Genomic DNA, 6200 nt, shown 5'->3' on the forward strand with positions numbered 1-6200 from the left:
ATTGAAAAATCACTTAGTACATATTAAGCCCTAAACCTAGGCAAGCATACTGATTTATGTTTGAAAGATGTAGCAATGTCTGTGGTTGAGCAATTGTGCCCACAAGGAACTGAGCAGTGGTAGCGACCATAAACCAAGCCATCTCTAAAGATCTCTTAATAGACCATTACTAGCCAAGAGAATACAGTAAAGAAGAATAACAAAGGTAGACAGAGAGGAGAAGAATCACTAAAGTAACTTTGACTCATGTTGTGCTCAATATTAAGTTTTGCAGTGTTGGTATTATCTGATATGCATTAGAGATTGTGAGAGCTTACATGAAGATGCTATCTGATATACTTTGGCAATTGTGAGTGATAGGTGTTAAGGCCATGGGTTGCGTTAAGGAGGCCATAAACTTGAGCAGAATCTTGACAAATGTTGAGATTTCACTTGCATTTGTTTCCACCCATTCCATTTGAGATTGTGAGTGATAGGTGTTAAGGCCAGGGGTTACGTTAAGAAGGGGGCCATAAACTTGAGTAGAATCTTGATATATGTTGAGATTTTACTTGCGTTTGATTCCACCCATTCCATTTGAGCTCTCTATGTACTCATCTGGAGTTTAATCTTGGAATGGATGGTATGCTTTTTTTGTGTTGTGAGAGTCTTTGAAACTGATTTGCATTGCTTTTGTTGGCTATCAGCCATCATTTTGAGCACAATTCTTGGCTTTACAGTGTTTAAGGGAGGTATTTTTGATATATGCAGTACCTGTGAATCTTCAGCCACATAATATACATTATAGAAATAGAAGATGCAGAGAGTGGTGTTGGAAACTTCTTCCCACACTCAAAACACATGTTTGAGTGACAGGCAGGTGTGCAATGCACTTCTTAACCACTCTGCCGTATTTATTTTATTGGAAATGTATGCGCTTGTTTAACCCTTGAGGAAACATTGAACCTTTTAAATAGAATGATACTCTAACTATAGGAATATAGATCATTTCCTGACTGGTCAAGTCCAACTTATGGCTGCATTGCCTTCAAGGCATTAGCTTCACAGTATATGAAGCCTTCTCACCAAAATACGATGTCTTAGATACATTTTGAGTGGATGTTAGCCCAACAATCTAAAAAAGTTATAAATGACAATATTATAGTTTTCAGTTTTGGGCTTTTGACAAGATATTGGTATCAAAATGTAAGCCTTTCAACCTTTGAGAGCATGGCAAATGAGCCCCTCAAGTCTTTGCTTAATATCATAATTGACATTTGATATTAACTCTTATTGAAACTCTAAATGATACTCTCACTGGAGGAATAAAGGATTCAGGTTTCTGTGGGTAAATCTTCCAGCCCTAGCAGTGATAAACTGTCTTAAGGTCAACATGGCCACCACTATCTAAATTCTTTCCTAACTATTCAGGTCTAGCTTGTGGCTGCATATATTACAAATATGAAGTCTTTTATAGCCCAAATTCTTCATCTGAATAAATATTCTCATGTCTGTAGGCTCAACAGCCTATAAATGTTATAAATGAAGCATTTTAGCTTTCAGGTTTGGGCCTTCTACAAGATACTCATAATAAAACTAATCCTCTCAATCTTTGTGAGCATGGTCATGATATTACAAAATGTAATAACAGAGAACGATTAAAAAGAAATTCAATATGATGTCATAACCGTAAGAGATGCTAGCTGCCAAGGGAAAACCTAGTCATCACTTCCCCTATAAAATTGTCTTAATTTAAGACTTAACAATTTTCTTTCTAATGATGAAGAATGAAAGACAAAGGCATTGTAATATTCTTTTGACCACTGTTGATTTATCAGACCACCAAAAAATATCATAGCTGATGAGAGGAGTTGCAATGAAGCATTTCAAGTGAAACAATTGGCAAGGAACTGCAATTATCTTTGTAGAGAAGGTGATCAGAATTTCAACTAATCACATGTGGTTAAGGTGACATTTATAAACATAAAACAACCGGTAATGAAGGGATGTGATATTAGAATATTATTATGTTTCTTTAATGGTCATTTTAGTTAGTCTTTAGTTAAATAGGTAGTTTCCATTTTTCTTTTTTGTTCCAATTGTTTCTTTTTAAAATATCATCTTTGTAAATGTTTATAAGGAGCTTTCACATCCTCTGATTTAAATAACATCAACCTCAACTCACCATAACATGGTATCAAAGCGGGTGGATGGGATTTCATAGAATTTGGCAAAACTTTCAAGCGAATTTTGACCCTCTTTTGATCTGAATATTTTTCCCAGTAATTTGTTTCACTAGAAATGTTGGTTATTTTTGTCACCTTTCAGTCCATCACAGATAATCAATCTAAGATATTCCATCATGGACTGAACTCATTTACAATGGATTAGCATGCCATTATTTGCAGCTAACCTTCGTGTTATCCCCATTTCAATGTTTTGCAAGGTTCCCTTTTATCCCTTGCGAAATGGCAAAATCGATCAAGGTTTTTCCATGTGGCTTCATTTTGTTCAACCGTCAGGTATTGTGGGCCAATGCTAGTGTCACATTTTACCAAATTTTATTTCATGTATCTTTTCACTATTAACTACTTGAACTTCTTTCGTGGTTTCACAACAGCTTGTTGTGGGACCTTGTGAGATGGTGATGTTCAACAAGTCAATGCTACATGCCAGTTAACATGTGTTAACCATAATAATAAATTTTTGCCAATAGCACAATTTGACTATTTGCAGTCATGACATGTTAGAAGAGATGGATTATTCAATGCAAAGTGACTTCTCTTGGTCCTTTACATGATGCTAGTGCCTCCCCATGCATTTTTATTATTTATAGGGATATTTTTAACACTTTCCAACTATCAGATGCACTCATTTGGCTTTCTTTGTTACTTGTATGATCAAGTTGATGCAAAGATCAAATTTTTATTTGATATTAATTTATTGTCGTCCTTTGATATCTAACTCCATGGTGGTTGGAGTTTGAACTTCAAGGTTGTAATTTGAGTAATGTCAGCTCTTTAATAGACAATCTCGTACATAAGTTTAGTTGTTCTTCTTTGATTCATTGCAGCAAAGTTATGCTTTGTGACTGTAACTTATTTTGCCTTGCAGTAATAAACTTCTTACTTTTACCTTTTTCTACCATTCTACTATATTCTAGATTCATGTGCCTTGTAATAAATCTTTCTTTTTGATTTTCCCAATTAGTGTGTCATGTTAGATTTGTTTATGGTGGTTGTATTGTAAAAATATCATTTTTCTTTGCAACATATGGTAGGTTACAACCTTCATATATCCTTGCAAGATAGATTATAGTTAGGATTCGTGTTTTGGGTATTTTATTGTTATTTTGTGTAGCCATAGGTAGAGAGAATAACCACATTTCAATCTGACACATCACCACTTTTCCCTTTCAACATTTAGTTTTCTATAATCCTTCTCCATTTAATGAAAAGTTCTAGTTTGGTGCATCTTAATTGTAAGGAAGTCAGCATTCTCCAAAGATTAAACCTCAAACTGCAAGTTCCATAGTTGGAGGTTGTTTCCTTTCATAATGGTTGCAAACTCTTATGTTAACAATTTCTTTGATGGGTTTTCATAATTTTCTCCATAAAAAATGTGATGGGGTTTAATTATTTTTTGCTCAAATTTTTATTATTATGGATTCTCATATTTTCCCCTAAAAGATTTATGGTTGGGTATATGATTTTTCCCTAAAAAATTATCTGTTTGATTTTATCATTTTTTCCTCAAAAATGAAGGTTTGTATTCTTTTATCCCTGTCTTGGAAGATGTTGTCTAGTTTTGATTGATTTTTCACCTCAAAAATCATGTCTAGTTTTTCTAAGTTTTGTCCTAAAAAAATGTAACCTTTTGCAATTTCTTTTGAGGCATCATGCTCATCTACAAGCTTCGTTATCCAACATCAGGTTTAGTGTTTAATGATGATCTATGTCCAACATTAGGTTGGATGTTTTGTGATGATCTTTGGTCAAGTGTTTTGCTAATTCTAGGAGGGGTTAGTGGTAGAGTTAATGGTAAGCTTGTCTCTTCTAGCAAAGCTTTCTGAAGATGGGGGTGCCCTTCTCTATTCATTTCTGGACAAGATTTGGCTTCTCGTTCATTAACATTTTGTGAATCTAGGGAGGGTCTCAACTATTAGAGTCAAATCTCTCTATTTTTATTTCTCTTATTGCTAATGGTCACTCTCTCTATGTTTCCATATTCCATCTCTGTTCAATATGGAAACTTTCTCCTTCTGTTCGTCTCTTCAAAATGTTTCTATTTCCTCCCTTTGTTTATTATAGAAACATTCTTATGTATACTTGTATATATAGATCATTTATGATCTTTGTTTAATAATACATTCATTATTTTACCACAATAAGGTGTTAGATCTATTTTTTTCGAAAAACAATAATTTCATTATTGAGAATTCTTGTGTTATTTTTCACAATAGGTTTTTGAAAATCTTTAATATTAGTAATAATTCTATTAATTTTCACAATAGATTTTTGAAAATAATTATTTTATCATAATAAGAGCTTTGATGATAATTCTCTATTATGTATGCATTTTAGAGGTATAATATCATTATGTGACTGCTTATATGTAGATATACAAACAAACTTATATATACAACATAGCCGTGATGTAGTATACATTTCATTGCTGACCTGTGAATGCTGTAATATGACTTTAATGTAGATGATAGAAGTAGAACACCATGAACTTACCTTCAAGAGTGAAATACTTCATGATAATATGATATATTTGTGGCTAGATACCATGAAGTACCTGCATGCTAAATTGTCCTTACCTCTTAATAGGTTCCTCATCCGACGGCCTGAAGAATTGGTTGAGGGCATCATAGTTTGATGTTTTTCCCATCTTCCATTCTCGCCCCTCAATGGTGAACCCAATAGCCTTCACAATGATCTCTTCATTTATTTCAAAACATATGCTCTAAATCGTAACTCTTCTTTGATCTAAAGATGACAAAAATTGCATGATGCATAGTAGTGATAGGGACATTAACAAAGGGACACAAGATATAGTGGAAATTACATAGCCTAAACATGAGGCCTTGGTGTGAAATGACATTGTCCTTTCCCTTACAGATAGCCTCAATATTTCTTTCAATGGAGTGAAGCAAAAAGAACGAAATAGAAATGAGGTCTTTGTGCAAATGATTGAGGAAAGGGAGATGATAGAAGTAGAACACTATGAACTTACCTTTGAGAGTAAAATAGTTCATGATAATATGACATATTTGTAACTAGATACCATGAAGGTTCTTCCTGCTAAATCCTCCTTGCCTCTTAATAGGTTCCTCATCTAGTGGCTTGATGAATTGGTTGAGGGAATCATAGTCCAACCTTTTGTTTGTCTTATTCCTTTCCCACCCCATGGAGAGCCTAGTATTCTTCACAATGACCTCTTCATTTATTTAGTTGTTTAATATAATGTATACTTTTAGTTTTAAATTTAAGTTTAAAGCTTTAAGTTTATATATTTAATTAAGTTTATTAAGATTTTATTTTTAGTATATAATATTTAGATTTAATTTAGTTTTTAATATCAAGATGTAGGTTTTACATTGATTTTAAATTATTTATTTTGTATAGTGCATATATTTAAAATGTATTCAATATGAAATAATTTAACAAATTTATGCATGTATTTAATAAAATATTTTTAAAATTTTTTATTTAACTCTTTTCATGTGTACTTTATTTTATTTCTTAATTTGTTTTCAAATTGAAGAAATGTTTAATTATTTTATTTATCTATACGGATGATAGTTTTAATTTATTAGTGTATCTATATGGGTGATAGTTTTAATTTGTTAGTGTATTTATATATATGGTAGTTTTAATTTATTAGGGTATCTATATAGATGGTAGTTTTAAAGAGTTTTAATTTATTAGTGTAACTATATGGATGAGAATTTTAATTTGTTAATATATTTATATGGAGGATAGTTTTAACTTATTAGTGTATCTAGATTGTTGGAAGATGTCTCACACTCACGCTCCCACTAACTCCTGCTCCTATCCGAGCGGTTGTTCAAACTGCTTCTCCACCAATTGCTCTCTGACCACTGTTGTTGTAGAGGATTTTCGACCTTCTACTGCAGCTAGGATCCCAACCTCATCTCCTGTTCATGCTGATCTAGCTACTCCCGCTCAAGTATGTCATGTTGTTGTGGTTTCTTA

Source organism: Cupressus sempervirens, chromosome 8 (genome assembly GCF_028749045.1).
Source record: "Cupressus sempervirens isolate cs-2001-9-10 chromosome 8, ASM2874904v1, whole genome shotgun sequence".
In the NCBI taxonomy this organism is placed as follows: Eukaryota; Viridiplantae; Streptophyta; class Pinopsida; order Cupressales; family Cupressaceae; genus Cupressus; species Cupressus sempervirens.